Genomic DNA, 24,167 nt, shown 5'->3' on the forward strand with positions numbered 1-24,167 from the left:
AGACTGGGAGAAGAGTGAAGAGATAGCACAAGGGCTGCCTGTATAGTTGTCAGATGGACAGAGGTTTGATAATTAATAATTGATGAGTTTTGTAATTACTTTACAGTATGGTGGCATAAGGGAAGAGTGCTGTGAGCGATAAATTGAAAGCACAGCTGTATGTCTATATGCAGACAGAATATAGCTTACAGTTTGAATATATATCGGGAAGGAGGTAGCATGGCATTTAAAGGTGGCCCCATGCACTTGAAGAGAACAGATTCAAATACCAGGTCTTGCTGTAGAACCCTTGATCAAAGTAGTTACCTTGAATTGATCCAGTAGAAATTACCCACCTGTGTAAATATGTATATCATTGTAAGTTTCTTTGGATAAAGTGTCAGCTAAATGAAAAATACATATGCAGTATATATGTTTAGAGTATATACAGTGCAGAGTATTGACCTAGGAATGGAAGTCGATGACTCTGTTGTCTATGTGCGATGCCCTGGTTTTAACCTTAAATGTAAAAAGCAGATCTTTTTTTTCAAAAAAGAGTATAGTACTTTGTTGAGCTGGTAGTGCGGTCTCTGCATGCTCAAAAAACTGTCCTACTGCTCAAAAAATGATGTCCTAAGGTTTTGCAAATTATTGAAGGTGATTTTTAAGTAGTTTTTTTGTATTACTTTTCAAAGCAGCTTGGAAACTGCAGATGGCAGCCGTTAAACCTCCCAACCGAGTTGTCCGGAATGCCACGGAAAGGCGTTTGCGAAGACGTGGAGAGGATGAGACGGATCAAATAGCACAGGCATAAGCGTGTTCTATTGACCCCTTCCATATATTAAAATGATTCAGGATATACATCAAAAAAAAATCAGGAAGACACGGACCCTCATTCAGTTTCTGCTCATCTGTCTGTTGTCACATTGAAGTTATTCTGGTGTAACGCGCATCGGCAACTGTTGCTGTCCATGGTCCTGATTGTGCGCATATTAAAAGTTGGATTCTAGGCCTGTATCTGCATTCAGCCGCGACTTCCTGTGTTTCTGTTTTGTTTCTCTCTCTCTCTCTCTTTCACACACATTCGCACACACCCCGTATCTCCCTCTATCTATATGATCCCCCTCCTTGTTCCTCTGTAGCACTCTCTCTCCTCTCTCTCTCTGCGAATTCTCTCTTTCTTTCTCTCCCTCGCTCTCACTCCCTCACTCACTCACTCCCTCCCTCCCTCAGAGAGGATGCTGTGCTCCTTGAGCTCCGCAGTATCGCCGTCACCGTCTCCTCCTCGCTCGTCCCGCTGTGCTGAATGAATGAGCCGCTCCGACTGGATTCATTACGAGGCGCCGCTGACGCACACGCAGAAGGCGCGCGGCCACGACACGCGGCCCTCCCGGTGGCGGAGCAGCGACGGACACCTAGAGCCGACAGCGGCGGTAACGGACGGAGCGCGGGCACAGCGCGTGCACAGCGCGGGCACAGCCGCGCGGACACGCGCACCGTGGACCTCCATTCGGGTTGTCCGCGCGCTTCCGCACCACTCCACTCGGCGAGCGGTGTCCGCCCTCAGATCGCCGTTCTGGACGCTCCGTCCGACTCCGAGGAGAAGGGATAACAGGAACACGCAGGTAGACACACGCGCTCGCGCGGAAGACACAGGTACGTGTTCCTCTGCGCCGCCGCTCTCTCTCTCTCTCTCTCTCCTGCGCTGTTTTCCTGAAGTTTCCACCGTGCGCCGCGCGAGACGCGCAATGGCCGGCAATTCCGCGCGCGCGGAACGTGTTTATTACCGCCGACACATCTGTGATTCATGGCCACTTACTGATTCCGTCTGCGCCGCACATTCCGAAATGCGCCGCACAGGGGTGTCACTGCTTCTTAGAAGAGGCGAATTAAAATTCTTCACGTTTGGGAGCAGAACTGATTTGCCTCGCGTTTTCACGGGCAATTATGATTCATGTGTGTTTCATTCTGCTGTGCTGCTTATTTATTCTGTTTAGCGAAGGTGGTTTTATTCTTATTTCTGTTCATATCCCTTGGCTGGTCCATCAAATGGTGTGTTAGAACCCCAGTGGCTGATATTTTCCTTTCAGAGGAGAGGACATGATTCAAAGGTGCACGTAAATAAGAGGGACCTTCTTTCTGGCTGGGGTTTGGATGATGATGGGCAGTATGGTAGGAAAGCAGAGTCATGGCTTCCTAAGGTCTTGTGTTCTCTGCTTTGACCTGGTGTTTGTTTGCACCACGATGCAAAAAAAAACAAAAAAAAAAGCTGTTGTGTGAGCAGTGAACGATGCTAGAGGTCCAGCACTCTTCAGAAGTGTGTAGAACATAAGGCGAAACATCACTCATTGATGTGACCCACCATGGCAGTGTTGCCACAAAACACTTAGAGTGAACTCTGATTGCGGCATTTGAAAATGACACCAATTACAGCAATACGCGGCGTAATGTTGCCATTCTGAGTGACTTGACAGTCCTTGGACTTAACAAAGGTCATTGTCTTCATTCTCTGTTACACCATTTGTCCTGCCAAGAGGTGAGTAATAACTGGCCAAGCAAAATGAAACTGTGGTCACAGTGAAAGGAGGAGGAGTTAAAAACAAAATTGAAACTGATATAAAGAAAAAGAGGAGGTACGTCCATCCATTCCAACATGTCTTCTAACCAGTTATCTCGTAGAAATCCAGATTGAGAGAAGACAGGCATTGTCTGCAAATGAAAGCAAATGAAGTGCCTTATGTTAACATTGCTTCTTTCCCCTTTCTCATATCTCTCTAAATACAGAACAAAAAAAGCCGTATAATAGCAGTGTACTGAGATTTTCCTGATTTGTCGCCTGGGAACCATAGCCAAAAGAAGGCAGCACAAAAGCATAATTGAGTAAAGTACCCTGATAATATGAAGGCACAGATGGGCAGTTAATATCAACTAGTTGTCCAATTCTTCCCTGCATGATTTTACCCTCACTGTTCTGTGCACAGTCATTAAGAATGGTGGCATATGTCTCTTTCAAAAATCAGTGTACTTGGTGGTGGAGAGGGGTGGGAGCTGATTTGACTTGATCTGTAATTGTGGTCATGGCAGCATAACAAATTCATATATAACAGAATAAAAAAGGAATGAGTCTTAAATGATTAAATAGCACTAAAATTACATTTTACTCATGTAATGTGATACACGTACAAAGAGGTTGGCAAGATAAAAAAAAATTCAGCTATTTAGAACAAAATTTACTTTTTTTGAGTGCAGAAACTTGAGTGTTTTGGTTTTTTTTGGGGGGAGGGGTAGTATATTTCGGCCATTTTTCAGTAAACTGAGAACAGGATTGGTGGTGGGATAGCAGTAATGTTAGGGGGAGGAATACAACATGCTGTGTTGTGTGACTTGTTCTGGATGAGTATTGTCCATGTTGTGATATCCCATTGCATTACAGGTGGTCAGTAAGAGTTACAGTAATATAATTCTCCTTGGCCCCCTGTGACAGTGCTGTAGTTCATACAAACTATGCATATGATAAGAATAGCAATGCCTGTTCCCTGTCGGAGTTAAAAGCAGTGCGTTTTGTATTCTTCCTAAAAGACTGAGTGACACTGAAAGGATTTATGATTGTGCACTGAAGACTGCATGGTTATCATCAGCCAGGAATCCAACAATTACAAGCCCATTTCAGCACTGGGGCGTTTAATAATTTATCATTGTCCCACAACAAATCTTTGCAAGACGACATGAAGAGCATTGTTCTGACAGTTCCGAGCTCCCTTGTAGCCCAGACTGAGAAAGGGATCTGGCCGCCGTACCGATAAGGTACCGGTAATCAAAGGAAATCAATAGCATTTTGACAAAACATTTATGCACATTTAACTGAATGCACTTTGTCCAGGGGGATTATGGGGCTTTAATAATTCATAAACACTTAGGTCACAGCATATCATGTCTCCGATTCTTTTGAGCGCCTGAAGCAGCAACCTCAGCGGTGGACATTCTGTGGCCCTGTCCAGGTCCGTGCTGCTGGTATCACTTTCAGCTAACATTTGGAGTTCTGACTCGTCACTGGATGTTCTCACACTTCACTGACTGCTTTGCTAACTACTGTGGAAGAATCGACACTGGATTTTGAATTGCAATTTCAAAATCCATCATATGCTGTTAGGGTACAGCAAAGGGAAGGTGTGCAGCCAGTGTGTTTCCCGCACCCAGCAGACTGAGCAGCGACTGCATACTTTGGTCTCCATACTTTGACAGTGACAGTAAGAGCGCTGCCACAAGCTACACTGAGTGTATATCTTCGCAGGGCTCAAGCTGGTTCTTCTGACCTTCCCAGCCCCTGTTACCCTCCATTCACTCTCCTAAGTCAGTGAAAGAGCTCCAGTTAATGCAACGTACTGTACACGTGGTGTCCGCTCACGTTTCTGATGCCTTATGTTGGCTTGATGTGCTCAAAGATGATGCAGAATTTTGGGAACACACACCACCACACGCACCTGAAGTGGTCACTTCCTCTTAGTGACAGGTCAGCTTTGCAGTGCAGGTTGACATTATTGCCAACATTAATGTTCCTCTGGAAATACTGCCAGAACTGACTGGGAGAAAAAAAGAGAACAGAAGATTCAAGTCAAAGCTGTATTATGCATGAATTTTACTTGTACTTATTGTCCACATATACCATGAATCTTGTAAACACTATCATTTATTAAATTGTATAGACAGTATATCAGTCTATGGGACACAAGGGGAAGACAGATCATTCTAGAGCTCCTTTTTATGTGCCGTATTGCTGACATTGACTTGACTGCACTCAATCAAAATAGTATTTAATATTGACACGTCTCAGAGATGTTACACAGGACGCCGGACCCAAATGTAGGATCTTTATTTGATTCTGGAGGACAAGGCCGGTTTCATGGTCAGGGACAGGCGTGTAGTCAGGGCCGATCGGTGAACGTTGTTGAGCTGAGGATCCGAAGACGTGGTCAAAGGGCAAAGCAAGAAGTCGTTACTGTGGGAGACGTGGAGTTGGACGAGGGAACAAGGAGGAGAGGGGCAACGATCAGGAACAGGTAAGGATCGCAGGAAAATGCTAAAGAGCGCTGAGGGGATGGTTGTCTCTGAGATTCCACAACTGAAAGGTGGTGGGCTGGTGCCTTTTATCCCTGGTCTTGCTGATTGATACCACGTGTCTGGGATGTGGTAATGGGCATGAGAAATATATGTCAAGAAGTGTATAATAGAAGAAATACAATATGTATTTTTGCTGTTTGAAGAGTCCTAGCAAAGTGTCTGCCATCTTTGACCACAAAACAGAATTCCTGAAGAACCATGTTCAAAAGCTAAAAACATTGATTTGGGGACACTCTTTGCCCTGTGCTCACTAACATATTTGTGTGGTGCTGATCCTGTGTAGATTTTACTGTTGTAAAATAATGTGAAATTAATTGCAATATTGCTCAATCAGCTCTTATAGGAATATTTTTCCGCACCACATGCAATGCTATTTGAAGGTATCTGAGCCCTATAGGGATGGTCATTATCCTTGTAGAAAATATTAAATAAACCTTTAAAATCTAAATCTTAGAATAAACTTGAATAAATGATTATGATTCACACCTGATTCTACTTACCTACTTGGTTTAACCGATACAAGTTGGGGTTCACTCAGTTTGACATCTGCACTACTTCCATTTTTCTACTACATGGAACCAACATATGGAATTGATAATTACACACCTATAACAGCGACTAAGAAAGACTGGTTCTGATTAAATAATGATTTTGTGGTGAAACTAAGGGACACAAGGGGTTCATATTCTTTCAAGCAACACTGTATAGAGACACTATATGGATTCCCTGAGACAGAAAATGGGTTGTGTTGTCAGGGCCTTCACTCACATTTCTCATGAAAGTGGAAGGAGTCACTTGAATGGTTGGCTCGGAGAAGACAGTGATAGTAGTGTTGTTTCTGAGCTTACTTATAGATTGCAGTGTACTGCATGTGTGAGAATAATGAGATGCGTATTGGAAAACCACCTTACTTGCTCCCATTATTGCCTCTTATTCCAGCTCCTGATGTGATAGAAAATAAATTACATTAGAACTAAGTAACATTTTTTTGATACAAAGGTCAACGATTAAATAGAACACGATAAAAATTTAGTAACTGTGATAAAATTAATTGTCCAAAATAATGCTTTTGTCATGCTGTCCATTAAAGGCTTTAGGCCGGTACAACACTGTTACTGTAGTCAAAGTGGCTTTATTGTCATCTCAGCCATATACAGCTGGTACAGTATACAGTGAAATGAAACAACGTTCCTCCAGGACCGTAGTGCTACATAAAAGAACAATATATTACAATATATTATAATGATATACACACACACACATTTTCTGAACCGCTTGTCCCATACAGGGTCGCAAGGAACCGGAGCCTAACCCGGCAACACAGGGCGTAAGGCAGGAGGGGGAGGGGACACACCCAGGATGGGATGCCAGCCCGTCTCAAGGCACCCCAAGCGGGACTCGAACTCCAGACCCACCGGAGAGCAGGACTCGGTCCAAGCCACTGCGCCACCGTGCCCCCCATTATAATGATATATTACAATATATTATAATATATACAGGGGGGCGCGGTGGCGCAGTGGGTTGGACCACAGTCCTGCTCTCCGGTGGGTCTGGAGTTCGAGTCCCGCTTGGGGTGCCTTGTGACGGACTGGCGTCCCGTCCTGGGTGCGTCCCCTTCCCCCTCTGGCCTTACGCCCTGTGTTGCCGGGTAGGCTCCGGTTCCCCGTGACCCCGTAAGGGACAAGCGGTTCTGAAAATGTGTGTGTGTGTGTGTGTGTATAATATATACAATTAAAAAAAATTACAATATAATAAAATGCTGTAAACATAATTGCAAAGGGAATGGAATGATAATTAGACTTGAATTTTGTGTAGTAATGCACCCAATGAGTTGAAATGATAGCAGAAATCCTTGTGTTTTCTGTACATTAGTACCGTTGATGTGTAAAATAGCTTTAGTAATGAGGATAACTCGTCTCTCTGTTAGCGGATTTTCACAGAAAAGGCTAGAAGAAGCAGGCTGTGCTATGCTGTCTCTGTGCAGTGATCTGGACAAGGGCCAGGTTACCCCTCGGCGGGCGTCCTCGGATCGGAATCTGATCTCACGGACCGTTCGCCATAACTTTGCTTCCCCACCCACCCTCCAGCACTGCTGTTTGGAAGTTCAGGGCTGGATACGCAGAAATGAGAATCATTGCGCTCCTCCTCCACACACACATACACCTACGCGCTCACACACAAGACGGTGATGCAACGGTGCTGACTAACGAGGCCAAGACACATTCATTTGTGTGCATGGCTGACCTCATTCGGAAATCCCTCTTCTGCTGCCGCTTGTGCCTGGTTGCTTTGGAGGGGCGCAACTGCTGTCACAGGATCAAACACAAGTCCAACTTCGTGCCCTGTTGATACTCTCTGTTCACTGTTGATAATGTACTGTACTCTGTTGTCTTGCTCTGTCATTCATTATTGAAATTTTTCTGCGTGTTTTCCTTCCGAGCCCTACCAGAGCTCTCCACCCTACAGGACAAAGGCAGTACAAATTTCAATTTGTAATTAAAACTTTATTGTCCTCCAAGGTGCTCACTTGAGCCATTTGTGTGCCAGCTTTAAATAACTTATCAAGAAGTTAAGCACAGTTATGTTCCTGCCATATGGAAATAAGACTGGTAGAGACCCACACTGATTGTGGGATTTGTTTTGGCTATATTCATGAGTGGGTGCAAAATGTAGTAAAATGCTGTAGGAGATGCAGTTCTCGTGTTTAGGAGACTGTGTGAGGTTAATGGAGTTTAGTTGATCATTAGGCCTTTTAGCATTACTATTGGGTGCCGCTAGACGCTGTTACGTATTCTCTTCTTGATCTTTTTAATGGTTATTCCTTTCTGTTCATGAGAAAGCCTTTGCAGCATATGGAATTAATGCCAACTGAGAGGCACATCATATTGTGAAAAGGTCAAGGAATATGCATCTGACTTGTAACTATGTCTACAGTCTGCCTTTTCACTTTGACTGGTCGAGGTTTGCGCTGCCAACCCTACATGTTTTATTAATTCAGTGATCTCCCCTTCACTGTGATTAATACATGTAACGATCCATATGGAGAGGAAAACAATGCTGGTCTTTTATTTATGGCAGGCAAATGATGCATGAAATAGTGTTGCACTGATTTAGAGTGGCTGCCTGCTGGCCTCAAGGGGAAAGGACATAAGCAAGGATGTCACCATGCGTTTGCTGGTTGCCCATGTGGTGTCCACCTTCGTCCCTGTGTATGGTCTTCACTGGCACAGGCTGTGTGTAGCTTTACGCCAGCTGGCATTATTCCTGGTTGGCACACCACAAATATTCCATGCAAAAAAGGGTGCTGTTAAGTGCATCTTTGGATTAACCAGGGGACGTTTGACTGTTGTAATAAGAACAGGCATGATGATGCTCCTTGGATCTGGTCATCCATCAGCTGTCCAAAACCCCTTTCCCCCACTTTCTCCAGATCCACCCACTCTTTGGTTTCAACATCCTCGCCTGTCTTCCTTGCCTGATCAGTGCTTCTAATCTTCCAGCAAGCTTCCCAAGCAGTGAACGACTTTGCTTCGCATCTACAGCCAGGGACACGCTCAGATAGTTCAAGCTGTATTTCAGCAGTTTTTTTTTGCTGTATTTATGAATGTCTTGTTAGAGAAGAACAGAGTTATGGCTTTCGTTGCTTTTGATCTTGATATGTCCTGTTCACCAGTTGTCCTCTTGTCCACTTGTCTTAAATCCAGGGCCTCAGTAATGGTGGTTGGAAATGGGTGCGACAGCATCTTCTGCACAGCCCTTCCACTATGAGCCCAGTCCCAGTGTGTCACAAGAGCTAAACTGTAGAGTATGAATAAATGGAAAATTTAACCAGTACAGACATCAGTAAGAAACACAATCTGTAATAACGTTCAATGATGTGTGAGGCACGTATAGTAAAAATCAACCGCTTTGAAACATAATAGGCCAGGTTTACAACATTCTGAAGCCTTGCGGAGAGTCTTATTGCGCATTTCCATCTTGGAGTGCATGGAAAGGTATTTTTAGGCATTTGACCACACACTGTTTATTCCTGAATCTGCCAGTCTGTTCTCCATAGAAACACGACGTGTCTCAGAGATGGTGCCTGTGGCAGCTGAGTAGGAATGAAAAAAATGGAGCATGTGGGCTCTAGCCTTTCCTGCCATCAACACAGGAGGCCTTTCTCCGCACATGGCTGTCGGCTGTAGCAATGACATGACAACAGCTGATGGGCTGTAAGTGTGACGTGATGAAGAATTAAACGTGCTGAACGTGCTCCGCGGGAAGCTGAAATAGCCCTTTGACGCACGTGAGCAGGGTTTTGCCTGGCCACTCAGACACCCTGGGCAGCGAGAACTGAATCAGGTTGGAGGTGCGTCTTCACGGCTGAGCCGTGCCCCAACTCCACCTGCCCGCATCAGTGCTTCGGTAGGAGTAAACCAATCAAGTGTTGACAGCAGCACCAGTCTGGGTTGCTGAAAATGACCTTTAAAACTAGTACATCTATTACAAAAACTGCAAGAATTGTTATTATTATTATCATTATTATTATTGGCTTTGAATCCAAAGGTCATAGGTTTGAATCCCACCTCCAACCATACTACCCAGTAAAATTTCCAGCCGTATGAATGGATAAATAATTGTAAGCTGCTTTAGAGAAAAGTACAAGATAAATGTAGATATAGTTGTATAGGTGGTTGTTGTGGTGGAAGCAGCAGTGTGTTGCATTTACAAGATTTCAACAAGTATTAGTATAATTTTGAACATGATAAAATAATTTCAACTTGCTTTCTCCTGTGTTAAAAAGCATTGAGTGGGGGCTGAAAGGTAGTCGCTGTGTGACAAGAGACCTTCTGTGACAAATGAAACCGACATTGAGCCTGGATGTTCATTATAAAGGCATTTGTACCATAAACATAACAGTATTTCCATTTTGATAAAGCTATGCCTTTTTATCTGGCCAAGGATGGTCACAAGTAGGTTTCCTTCTTTGAGAAATTGTTCCGCAGACCTTTTTCAACTTGTCAAATCACGTTTCTTCACGTATGTCAAGCGGCACTCTAACATATGGCGTAAGAAGCACCGTGTGGCGAAGTCAGATATTCAGAACATGCAATGTGCAAAGAGACTATATTTAAATGTTCTCGTCTCCTCCTCTGAGTCGCAGCTTGGTGGTGAAAATGAGACGCCCAGAATTGCCGAGGGAAGACTGACGCAGGGTCCGCATAGGCTTCAGAATGACAGCAGAATAGAAATACACACACACACACACACACACACACACAAGACCAAAGTCTCTCCCTTTCTCCAAATCTCAGGAGGGCAGTGATTTCTGTGGACATTAAAAGGGTTTCAGGCTAAGATGTTCTGGGAGGTGCTGCCTGTTCTCTTGAAATTTTGCGTTTTGCACTTCACCGAAGAACAAAACATCCTGTTCTGTTATTTTGAGCGCTACAAAAGGTTTGTCAAATACTGATAATGTCACAACGTACAGCCCGTTAGCTCTAATGAAGGACAGGGGAGCGGTTAAAGGCACGCTTCAGCCGTGCGGCCAGGTGAAGGAAGGACGGAGGTTTTTCCCACAACTCCCCACCGGCCACTGCATTATACCTGCGTGCCGCTGGAGAGGAGGGGGTTCGGAGCGGGAGCTCATAACAGTCAATGAAAGCAGGAAGCAGCCACAGCCCTCCAGTCTTCCCATAATTACATTTCCCCCTCTTGACACTGCTCCCCTTCCCAGTTCCCTGTTTGAATTTGCTGGGGACGGATTCCGCTTATTGTGTCTGCTCGTCTCAGTAATGCGGCTCTGGCTCTGGTACAGAAAGCCAGAAAAGATCCTCTGACGCAAATTGCACATTAAGTTGGGCAGCGTTCGCTGGGGACTATTAGTCTGCGCACAGCAATTAATGGGCTTGTTTCCCGAGGTGCTTCATTATGTTTCATACATTCAAAATTAGAGCAAATCAGGCTGCTCTGTTTAATAAACTTTACACTCCATCATTTGGTTATTTTTCTATAAAGATTTGTTTCATTGTAGTACGAAACTTTGTATTAAAACGAGCTTTGTAGTATTATTATAGCTGCTGTTAGGACCGAAAAGAATTATTATGGGCAGTGTTTGTGCACGAAAACTATATACTGTACACACACTCAAATCTATGCTTTTTTTTTCGTCTTTTTAACTTAATAGCCATGCTGTGTGTATTTGTGGATGCTATTGCGGGGTGAATTTCAATGTGAGATGCCTTTTTAGGGACCAGCTGTTGTAATACAGATGGGATATTTGGGGAAGAGGTAACTCGTGGAACGCAAAGTTTGCGCGCCATCAAAGTTTAGCTGCGCACACAGGTTGCTGAACAGGGAGCAGTTTTGATCAGCCTGTTCCGGGTGTGTGCGAGCGTGCAGCTCGCGTGTGTCACAATTCTGGAGCCGCCGCCACCTTATAGCACGATCGGCGTGTGACTTGAGCGAGTTGGTTAAGGAACTGGAACTGCTGAGCAAAGTGGACCGTGTGGACCCTTCACCAGCATGTGGAACCGTCACGTGGGGAAGCATATAAATGAATTCGAATTGTACACTAACTAACGCACTGAGAGGTTTCCTAATTTTGTTGTTATGCTTTATTATCTTGGGGGTGCAGTGGTGCAGTGGGTTGGACCGCAGTCCTGCTGTCCGGTGGGTCTGGGGTTCGAGTCCTGCTTGGGGTGCCTTGCGATGGACTGGTGTCCCGTCCTGGGTGTGTCCCCTCCGGCCTTACGCCCTGTGTTGCCGGGTTAGGCTCCGGTTCCCCGCGACCCTGTATGGGACAAGCGGTTCTGAAAATGTGTGTGTGTGCTTTATTATCTATATGTAAAACTGGTAAAAACAGATGCGTCAAATTATTGAAAAGCGGCCCGATTTTTTTTTGAAGGCTTGAAAATTATTTTAAATACGAGGATGCAGGCATGCAGACACACGCAGTGCCGCACACAGCGTGATGTGCAAGTCGCGAAGAGTTCAGTTTCATGTGCATCACTTTTAGCCATCTGGCAGTAAACCAGATTAAGTCAGCTCGCATTCATTACTCCCATAAAGCTGTCTCCTGTGATCGGTTCAGAAAAGTGCTGACGCCACTGCGCGATCATCGTCGCTCTTTTCCGCGTCTTCTGGAAGCTTACGGGGGAGCCTTCGATTATCCCGGAAAGAGAACCGGTGTCCAGCATGCAGCGACTTTCATTACCTGTTTCACTGTAATGTTTGAGCCACAGAGGACCGCTGGTGGCAAGGGCAGCTGCCTCCCTTCCCTTGGCCCGTTCGGATAAATAAATGAGTGTAAATGAGAGTTTACCGTGCGAAGTAACGATGATTTAGTCCAGGGGAGCTCTTAGACCCAGAATGGTGGCCCTGAGCTGTATCGCCCTCATTGATGGAGGTGGCTGCGAAGGATCCTTAACCAATCTACTTCAGGTCTTCATATTCAAGAGTTACATCATTTTATAGTAATTTTATTTAACAGAATTTTTTTTTTTTTATTGAACTCGGAATTTCCTCGTGTGGCTCGTCGCAAGTTCTCATCTTACTTATGTGTTAACTGATTTCTAACGATGTGTTTTTTAGCTCACCAAGTCTGGAGTAAATCAAATTGCCCATATATTAAGTAAAGCATCTGTTCTTTCACGTTAAAAGTGAATAATAAGACTCTTTGCGTGCGTTACAGAATAATCATGCTAGCATTATTTATACACCTTATGTTTGTGCACAGTACTGGTCTGTCTGTCTGTGTGTGTGTGTGTGTGTGTGTGTGTGTGTGTGAAGTCAGGCTAATCAAGCGGGTACCCTCCTGCTGGCGGCTCACAGCCTCACTGTTGCTCCCACTCACTGAGATGACTAGACCTACAATGTGTCAGTAGGAGCGACTCACCGCTGGCCGATCCAGGAATGACAGACGCTGAGAAAAGAGCACCTGCGCAAGAACGTTAGAAGAGCTTGACGTTGACCGCATTTTACATTTACATGTATTCATTTAGCGGACGCTTTTCTCCAAAGCGACGTGCATCTCGGAGAAAATACAATTTGTGCATTACATTAGGAGAAAGGGAGACATAGTTGCAGACGTGTGATTCTTAAGTAAACTTTGTTTCTTTCCACTTTATGCACTGATGTTAATAGCACGAATAGTTGCACAAAACTCAGGATAGGCAAATCCTCATCACATTACACACACAGAGCGTCCGAACCGCTCGTCTCATACAGGGTTGCAGGGAGCCGGAGTCTAACCCGGCAACACACCCAGGACGGGACGCCAGTCCATCACAAAGCACCCCCAGCGGGACTCGAACCCCAGACCCACCGGAGAGCAGGACAAGGTCCAACCCACCGCGCCACCACACCCCCCTCGAACCTGATCACCTTCCTACATCTTTTTTTTTTTTTTTTGTTTTTAAAAATGCTTGGCATTAAAAATCCACAGAAACAACATCGTCAGTGAGAGGAAGCCAGCAAACGGCAAGGCAACAAGGAGAAAAGGGACATATACATCGTAATGGATAACCTCGGGCAGAATATGTGGATATTTCGACTCTAATTTTTATCCTAATGTGGCCATTTGGTGTTACCGAAGCTCTGACTGTCTCCTAAAGCAGACTCATCTTCGCAGCGTAAGGAGATATGTGTGCTTGAAATCCTTAATATGATTTCTTTAGAGAAGAATGTGGTATGAAAGTGCAACTGTAATAGACAATTTGACGAATCGATGTTGAAAATAGGGAGGTGATAGAGTTGTAATTGGTTTACGGACACTTCCGCCCAATTCGGGCAGCTCTCGTTCACTTGCGCGGTTTTCGGAGAAGCGGCTTCGGTGTCACCTACGCTGAGAAGAGCGCGTAATGCGGCAGACGGGAAATACTTAGCTGAGGACAGAATGACGAGGGACATGCTGATGTGCTCAGCAGCAACAGTCTTTGCACAAAAATGCAATTACTGCACAGTTAAGGTTTTGTAATTGGCCAGGCCTCTCACAGTGAGCTTTCTGGAGTTTGTTTGCTTTGCCTTGGAAGCGACTGTCACGCTGCGCACACCGCGGCTTCTGCATATCTTTTCTAATTCAAAACTCCCATTTGCCAGGGCTTTCCGTTTATCCCAGCTGCAACATTGCCAGGCTCATTAATGAACATCAGCTTCTCAGTTTCGAGGGGAAGTGCCTGGCCTAGATCCTCCTAGCGTCACGACATGGCCGGTCCTCCGCCCTCCCGGTGCGCGCACTCTGCTTTCCTGCTTTTCCTCACAGCATTTACTTATAGCAGTAGGGCATGGTGGTGCAGCGGGCTTGGCCAGGTCCCACTTTCTGTTGGGTCTAGGGTTCGAGTCCTGCTTGGGGTGCCTTGTGGGGTGCACTTTGGTCTGTACACAATCATACCCCATGACCATTTGGATTATGAGAATGTAATTTTGTAGGAAGGTTTGTTCAATACCTCTTCTTTACATTTATTTATTTCTCAGATGCTTTTCTCCAAAGTGACTTCCAGCGAACTTTGTGTAGTGTTAAGTCGCTTTGGAGAAAAGCATCTGCTAAATACACTACTTAAAATGGATCACTCATCCATATATCAGTGGAACACACTGTCTCGTTCACTCACGCACCATAGGTGAACCTGAACAGCATCTCTTCAGACTGTGGGTGGAAACCAGAGCACCCAGAGGAAACCCATGCAGCCACAGGGAGAACATTCAAACTGCACACAGACTGAGCAGGGGTTGAACCCACATCCTCTCGCACCATCCGGGCACTGTGAGACAACAGCACTATTCACTGTGCCACCATACCACTGGGGCATTTCTCCATAATTTCAAGAACCAGATTTGGATTTGGACTGAGCAGCATGAGACCATGCCCAGCATGCACTCATTGTCGCAGTTATAGTTTGGCTCATGCTGCGTAAAGTTCTAAGCCTCTCTTAGCCCTTGTTTGCCAGTTTCACTTGTTATAATGTCAGTAATCAGGCCCCTGTTTGGTGTGCGCCAACCATGCCAACTTACACGGTTTTCTTTGTTTGCTTTTGTGTTTACTGCTTTCTCCCATTCACACTGAGTGTCATAGGTTGGGTTGGCCAGCTGGCAGTGTAGTGATTAGTGCAGTCACATTTGGACTTGAAGAACCCAGGTTTGAATCATACCTCTTGCTGTACCTTTGATCAAGGTACTTAGCCTGAATTGATATAGTAAGAACTACCCAGCTGTAAAAACGGCAATATCACTGTAACTCACACACGCAATGTCTACAACCGCTTGTCCCAGGGCGAACCGGAGCCTAACCGAGCAACGCAGGATGCACGGCCGAAGGGACACACCCGTGCCAGGATACCAGTCCACCGCAAGGCACCCCAAGCAGGCCTCGAACCCGAGACCCACCACATAGCAGGCCTCGGCCAAACCCGCCGCACCGCTGCACCCCTCTCGTTGTAACTCACCAGTGTCAATTTCTCTGATGAAAAGCTAACTGTCAATATATGTTTCGTTTGTTAAGTGTACAATATGTAATAGTTACAAAACCACAGATAAAGACAGGTACACAGTATTGTAGAGTAGCTAATGTAGGGAAGCTGTTATAACTACTAATGTAGTTGTAATGTAATGTAAATGTAATGTTAAGTACTAAAGAAACCGTGTACACTTTAACAGGATTGGGTGATATTTTACCGTACATCTGTGTCAAATTTGGTACTCAGGAAAGCAAAAAAAAACTTCCGTTGAAACTAATGGTGATTATGTCTTTGGTTTACGAAAATTCTCCATACAGGGGGGTTCGTAATGTGAGTAAATTACAGTTAAGTAACTGCACGATCTGTTAGTACAGAACTCAGTGTGCGTATTACGTACTCCAGAAATGGTTTGTATGATGGGAACAGTAACAAAGTGGGGGTGCCGCAATTTTTTAGTAGTTTTAATCAAATATTTGGACAGCATTATATGTGAGTCCATATTATATTGAATTAAACATAAAAGTACTGATGCTTCATGTTTCACGGTTAGAAACCACCAACCTAAAGGCCGTAGCCTGTCACGATCATTACACGTGAATGAGTGAAAAGAAATAAAGATGTTCATTGGATGTGTATGTAATCATTCTTTTTTCAATGCTGGTAATAAAGATTTCACTCAGGTTTTTGTTGTTTTATTGCTAACAAAAATTCACACATGTAAAGTAAAAAGAAATACTTGCGCTGTATCTTTACAGTTTAAAAAAGCATTGATGCATAACATTAAAATTGCGTAAATAAAGAGATGTGTATTTTGATATTAAAATAAATGTCTGCGTTGTCGATGGCGTTACCATAGGACATACCTGATTACTGTACCTATACCTGATCTTAATACATCAGTGTAAAGTTAATGGCTTCCTTGTTCAGTGTGTCTTGCTTTTCTTTGATCTGACCAAGCTTTTTTTCCTTTGAGATCTTGCCACGGACACTGAAAATGAAATGAAAAATTTATGAAAATTTTCATTTAAAAAAAATGGAAATTTCATAAAAAATGGAAGAGAACTGAACAGTTTAAAACAAACATGCTAGTCTTTAAAAATAAAACAAATCTTTATTTGACCATATTGGGAAATTGAAGCAGCATTGGGGTGCTGAGAGTAGCACTGCTGTTTTATGAAGCCTGGACGGTGTGAGAGGACTTCTCCGTCTGTGTGGAGTTTGCACGTCCTCCCCGTGTCTGTGTGGGTTTCCAGCGGGTGCTCTGGTTTCCTCCCACAGTCACAGGACTGGTGACTCTAAAAGTCACTCATGGTGTGTGGGTGTGAGTGACAGAGAGAGTTTGTGTGTGTTCCACTGGTGTGTGGATAAGTGACTCATTGTAAGTAGTGTATCTAGCAGTGTAAGTCACCTTGCGTGAATCAAGCGTGGGCTGATAACACTGTATAGCGTTCATTGGAAGCGTCTGCTAAATGAATAAATGTAAATTAATTGCAGTTGCTATTGTTGCAAGTGTGGATTTAGGCTCTGATGGGATAACAAACAATGCACTGAAACTTAGAACACCAACACACAGCAAGAGATATCAGGAAGTCTGGAAAAAATATTGTTCTCAGTTTGAGGAAGCCTCTTTTCTCAAGGACCTGCACCTCAATCCAGCCTTTTCCAACAACAAGCAGGTGCTCACCCCCTTCTTGTACATCTGAAACCCCTCTATGGCTGCGCAGCTATTTACATTTAAACTCATTTTACTTACTGTCAGAACACTCCACGTGTCTTGTTTTGTGTTTACTGTCACCCGTGCACTTCATTTCTCAATTCGCACCGAGCACTTGTATGTATACGATGCTGTTGAGGTTATTGTACTGTACGCCTGTGTCCGGACGTTACAGTAACTTACAGCCGTGGTTCGGACGTTACAATCGCTCAATGAGGCATGCGAAAAATCAACAACTTTAAATGTCATCTGAAACGGTAAGTGAACTGGAACAAATGGTGAATCAATTAAATTTGGAGGTGTTGAATAAGGGGGTCGGTGAGGGTGGGGGGGAAAGGGCTCCGAACTCTGAGCGCCTTTGAGCGGCTCTACGGTGCGTAAAGCGTACAGCGATCAGTTTGTGTTCCCTCTTAAGTTCATGTCACGTGCTGCTGGTATTTCTTTGTAAAGTCAAACTATTTTTGTCACTAATTCTCCACTTACTTGAAAGCTAATTTTGAATAGTTTCAGACCACTGTGGAATGCTGTTGCATATTAGTCATACTCTTATTAATGCTCTATAAACCAAATATAAATACAGCTGTTTCACACATGTAGATGCCGGTAAAGGACGCACCCATTTAATGTTAACTATTTTAATTGTCATTTACATATTTACGATGTAACAGTGCATATCCACAGTGCCTGCCAGCCACTAGTCTGTGTTCAGTAGGTGTTTTGCACTCTGGGAAATAACAAATGCTCAGTAGTGTTGCTGATGTGCTGTTACTGTCCATCTAATAGTAACTTGTAAATAGTTTGTTTTCAAGTATACATGATGTCTTGAAAGGCTGCGTTTTACTGTCACAGAAGAAGCAAAGTTTAACGAAGAATCGTTCCGCCGAAACAGCCATTATGAGCCTGAGGTTTGAAATGTGACTTGCTATGCATGTCAGAGCAGATGCTAAGCTTACAGCTCAGTGTATGCGAGGCATCACTTGGATGGAGCTCAGAATAAGCCTCTGGGTCTGAGACTGTTGGACTCACGTGACTCTATCACCCCGTCACCGGAACCCCAGTCAACGTGACCCAACCAGTCTCATTAAAATGTAGATGTAGACAGAGGCTCGAGGCACAGGCTACTTAAAGAAATGTTTTGCTTTTATTGCAAATGTGTTAAGGTAATCTCGAAACCTTCCATTTTTTTCATCCTGCGCCTAGTCTTGGATCAGGCCGTGGAAGCTCGAGGTCTGACCTTCAGCATGAATCGTTTGAAGAGTAGAGAAGGGAGCACTTCAAAGCCATTTTATGCTGTAAATTGACACTAACAAAACTCGTATGGGAAAGAATGTTCTTTACGCGGTCATATGAAATTAAACCAAATATCCACTCTGCAATATGCATATCATTTTTTGAGAGCATGTGCTCACTAAAATAGAAGAAAAGTCAGTCAAGGAGTTCCTGTTTTCAAATTCCTTAATCCATTTATTGATTAAATGTACATCACTGACTGTAAAACTTGTCTTGTTCTGACAGACTGCCAAAAAAACATACTTTCCTAAATTTCGGTCAGCCAGCTCAAAAATGTGTCTAACCAACCTGAAAGTGGCTCATGTTTTCAGTATTCACCCCCCCGCAAATGTATTCTGAATTATAATTTTTCTCATAGAGAAACCACAGATTATAAGAGTGGTTTCCACAGCCGTGTTGTACACCCAGTGGTCAAGAGACCAGACCACGCGCCTTATTCACCAAGGTGACTTACACTGCTAGATACACTACTTACAATGGGTCACTCATCCATACATGAAGAACATCTTACTGTATCAGTTCAGGGTAAGTACTATGCTCAAGAGTACTAAAGTAGGAAAGGGATTTGATCCCTTAACCTTAAAATTGTGGGACAGCACTCCTGATTGTTTCACAGTTGTATTTATTATAAGTTATTCTTTCAAGAAATTTGTATACACACAACCTTATAGGAAACCTGTTTATTTTTCAAGAATGTGTCATTTAAACATTTACACAATAATTTATTCTGATTATCCTATTTTCTGTCATCATTTTCAATATACTTCCTTTTATGACTATTGGCTGGATGACTGATTATCTGTTTTATTCATTTTTGTTAAACAGTCAGATTATTCATGATTTTGTTTTTCGCAAATACACATCTATACACACATGCATGAACAGACAGATGCATTAAACACAACAGATAAATTTTAAGCCATCTGCCTGCTCATTTTGCTGTGATTATATTTTATGCAGAGAAAACGGAATATCAGTGGAAAAAATACAGATCTGGAAAATCAATGAATTCATATGAGCAAGACTGGAATCTTCATTGCATTTTGCAAGATCAACCTGATCATGATGTCTGTCAATTTGCATCAGGCACACCATTTTTGAACCACACCATAAGCAGCAGGATGTCTTTGCTCTGTGGACTTGTAAAAGGCTGTGTATATGGCTACCTATATTAAGGCCTCCTCTAAGCCAAACAGCCAGAACATAAGGAGTTATACAGCAAGCTGAGGGAAATGAATGCTAGTGTTAGCCAGTTTGAGACAAAGTGCAATAAACGGTTCATTCTCCATTTTGATTGAATTTAGCAGCGTACAAGCAGGACACCTCATTTGTGTTTAGTGTTGTTTACCCGAGGGTGATAAAGCTGGGATGTATTGCAGTATAGAGTAGAGGTAAAAGAAGAGCACTGGGAGGTTTCATGACCAAAATCCCTAAAGCAATAGATTTAATCATGATTGCTTCAGTAAATATTCTGCTGTACAAATGTAATTTGATTTGTTGTGTAAATTTAGATTATGTGTAAAATTACAGGTGTATAAAGGCACATTTAAGTGAAACATTCCTGGCATAATAAGCACAGTTCATTCCTAAAAATAACTCTTCTTTTTTTAAATGGGAGAAATAGTTTACATGTTTCTAAGCAACAAAAGTTTCACCCATTGTTTCGCAAAACACGCAAAATGCCTTTATCTTTTAAAGTCTACAATATCAGAATTGCTCTGGGCCCCTTTTAATCCAGGCTTAAGACCAACATGTTCAAAATCACATATACAGATACACACACACACACACATTTTCAGAACCGCTTGTCCCTTACAGGGTCACGGGGAACCGGAGCCTACCCGGCAACACAGGGCGTAAGGCCGGAGGGGGAAGGGGACACACCCAGGACGGGACGCCAGTCCGCCGCAAGGCACCCCAAGTGGGACTTGAACCCCAGACCCACCGGAGAGCAGGACTGCGGTCCAACCCACTGCGCCACCGCACCCCCTATGCATATACAGATATTTTTGACTTATGCAACTTAACATATGCAACTTATGATGATTCATACTTAGGATGGAAATAATACAATAAGGTTGATGGGATTGCTAAGTCCCGATGTTTGGGTGTAGCATCTGACTACAAATGTTGTCCGCTGTACATTGGCCGGCCTTGCTGCTGCAAGCCATCGTATTTCTTGTTGACTCTGTTAGTGTGTCTGTTAGTCATTTTTGTTTTACAAAAACAGTCTTACTAACAAAACATCTAATTTATGATTCCACTCAATTTACTTTTTATTTAAAATGCCTAGCAAGTGAAAACGTAAGTGATCTGGTGCTGGAGTAAACAAAAAAGCAGTTTTAGAAGTTAAGAAAAAATAATACAGTATGGAAATACATGTCATACTATAGTGTATGTTATTATTAGCCTGTATTTTAACATGAATGATGTGTGAAATTGGTGAAAATATATAACAAAGCCTTATTCATTTAGCTGGCACATTTTTCTTCAGAACAAACTACACTATTAACTACAACCACCTTTAAATAACACTTGCAAGCTGCATTTTTCTGTCTCCTCCATATTTACATTCATTTATTTAGCTCACACTTTTCTCCAAAGCAGCTTACAATTATTTATCCATTTATACAGCTGGGAAATTCTTACTGGAGCAATTCTGGATAAGTACCTTGCTCAAGGGTACTGCTGCAGGAGGTGAGATTGGAGCCTATGATCTATGCATCTAAAGGCAGGTGCTCTAACCACTAAACTACCAGCTGTCCCCAGGCTAGTCCCTTTTCCTGTTCATCATTTTTCTCATTGGTATGTTCTCTTTTCCTGTGTTTTATTCTGTCATTCTTGGGCAGCACAGTGGTACAGCGGGTGTTTCACAGGTCTTGGGCTGTGGCTTCAAACCATCTGTCTGTGGAGAAGTTCTCCTTGTGTTTGAGTCTCCTCCCAGATGCTTCAGTTTATTTCCATATGTTCAAAGACACATGTTAAAGGAATTCGTGACTCTAAACTGCTTTTTGAGTGCCGGTATACATCAGTGAATGAGTGTATGTGAGACTTCCTTCCGTTGAATTGTTGTTCAGTGTGCGCTGCCTCACGCTTCAACAATAGACTTTGGATCCTCTGGATCCTGCACTGAACAAGAAGTTATAAATAATAGATTAATTCTGCTGTGTTATTTTGTTGTTGCATTTTCCAAATGCTCGAACTTCTTATAAATGTCTTTGCTTTGGAATTGTATATCTTTATGCCGTGTAAACTGTTTCCCGTATCGGCTCTGGACCGCTACATCCCTGCGCTGCCCAAGCAGTTGCATTTACATTTATTCATTCAGCAGACACTTTTCTCCAAAGCAACATACATCTGATAGAAAACAGTTTGTTTATTACCTTAGGAGAAAGAGAAAGAGACATAGTTGCAGACAAGTGATTCTTAAGTACAGTTAGTTTCTTTCCACCATATGCACCAATGTTCATCACATGATTAGCTGCATAAAAGAGTTGACAAAAACTGAAAAAAATGTGCAACATTTTCTTTTAAATCCATGATGGCTTTTTAGTTATGTATACAGGTACATGTGTTTCCTGCCAAGCAATGGTGCATGTTGTGACTCAATTATATTTTCATTTGACAAAATTATGTAATCCTGAACCGAAAAAAAAAAAAAAAAAACAAAAAAAACTACCATTTTCACACAAGCAAAAATCATGGGGTAACATGGTTCAATGGGTAGCACTGCTTCCTGGGCTATTTGGGCGTAGGTTTGTTCTTTGTCCATGTGAAGTTTACTGTTCTCCCCGTGTCTCCATGGGTTACCTGTGGGTGTTTCAATTTCCTCCCAAGGTTCAAACACATCTTTTTTAGGTTATTTAATGACTCAACAATTGCCTGTTGTGTGTGAATAAGCATGTGTCTGGCAATACTATGATGAACTGGCATCATAACTATGGTAAACCCTACCGACCTTTGCTCCTTATGCTTCTAAGATAGGTTCCAGACCACTGTGACCCCGACTTGGACAATTGCTTAAGGAAGAGTTAAAGAGATCACCAGGTCTCACATACACACACATTGACTGAAACTGCTTGTCTCGAGTGGGTTCGCAGCGAGCTAGAGCCTAATCCAGCAACACAGGGAGTAAGGCTGGAGGGGGAGGGGACACACCCAGGGCAGGATGCCAGTCCACCACAAGGCACCCCAAGCAGGACTCAAACCCCATACCTAGTGGAAAGCAAGCACAGACCAAACTCACTGTGCCACCGCACCCTCTATCACTGGATCATAAAGACTGAAATGTATTTTATTATGAAACACTGGTTCTGATAACATGAATTAAAAAAGGAGTTCCAGATTTATGTAACTAATAAGGTGCCATTGTTGAACTGTTTCCTGATGTGTAAACAATGAAAATCACTTCAAACATTTACAAAAAGCATAATACAACATGTAGTTATAACGTTTTATTATTTTGTTGCTTATCGAACAAATTCATGCCAACCAGAACAACCTGCTGAAAAATTTTCTACCTCTTTTAATAGATGGATAGTTTGTTGAAACTATTTTAGCTTGCTTTAGTGAAGGGAGCCACGACTGGTAGCCTTCAGATTTAAGTGTGTGTTGTAGTTTTTGCTGCCTTAAGTGAAAGTCAAAATTTGGCTGAGAAGAGCCCTAAAAAAAAGGGCTTGTGTTTTCTTAGTACAGATGAGGAGTTGTGGAACAGGGATCAAAGCACTGAGTAGGCTTCTTCACCTCTGTGCTTGTCTGGCTGGGGCACTCTTGACTCATGGACAAGATGAAGATGGATGAAGATGGAGCCCAACTTAAAAGCTAGCTTAATGAGACTCTCATTTCCCAGGACTCTAATTCCCAGCCTCTGAGGCTTGCATGTGCTTTTCTGAGATTTCCGCAGCAATTAAAAAAGACTTGTAACACGTGCTGAGGGTTTAAACTATGCTCTTTTGAATTGCGTGATTAAGCAAAGTGTAAGCGTGATACGCTGAGGATCATTTACACCTTCAGTGTCACAGCAAAGCGAATATTCCATAAATTATTTGAGGATGCTGCATAACATTAAAGCTGATGTTACTGCAAACTAACTTGGGTGGTTTTTTTTTTTTTCCTACCCAGTTTGGAAGCACCTTTATGTCTCTGATTGTGTCTCAGGTCACTGATCATTAGTGTTCCCATTAAGAGCCTCTAACTGGGTGATAAAGCTGTGAAATGTTAAAATGTGTTCAGTGTTTTCTTATGTTTATTTCATTGGACCTTCTGTTTGCACTTACTGTATTGTGTAAGCAACAGCTATCCCAGGCCCACTTAAGCCAGATCTTCAGGTTTCTTCTAATATAGTATGCAATACAGAAAACCTTATTATGCAATACAGCATGTGCGCTGGCATTGTGCAAACTCAGAGGTGGCATTTATTTCTAAAGCTCCACTCTGTATTTACAGCTGTTCTCCTTCCGAGAGCAAGTGATGACTGAATGCACTTGAATTCTGCACAAAACTGCTGGCGATTAGCCAGATGGAGCCTATTAAAAAGCCATATCAGTAATAAAACAGTAAGCATTTTATTTTTGCTTTGAAATTCCATGAGGAGACTATTGTCAGAGAGATGATAATCTGATGGGAGAGGA

General features: G+C 43.1%; 1 protein-coding gene across 2 annotated transcripts in view; it reads left to right on the forward strand.

The window, feature by feature from the left end:
* The first annotated feature begins 1,293 nt into the window (after window positions 1–1,293).
* The window catches only part of LOC108939110 (disks large-associated protein 4-like), a 135,586-nt gene continuing 112,712 nt past the window's right edge, over window positions 1,294–24,167 (forward strand). For both annotated transcript variants that reach the window (XM_029246327.1, XM_029246328.1), the window contains exon 1: window positions 1,294–1,635. The gene's annotated coding sequence lies outside the window, so the exon portion shown is untranslated. The remainder of the gene's footprint in view (window positions 1,636–24,167) is intronic.

Source organism: Scleropages formosus, chromosome 19 (genome assembly GCF_900964775.1).
Source record: "Scleropages formosus chromosome 19, fSclFor1.1, whole genome shotgun sequence".
NCBI lineage: Eukaryota > Metazoa > Chordata > Actinopteri > Osteoglossiformes > Osteoglossidae > Scleropages > Scleropages formosus.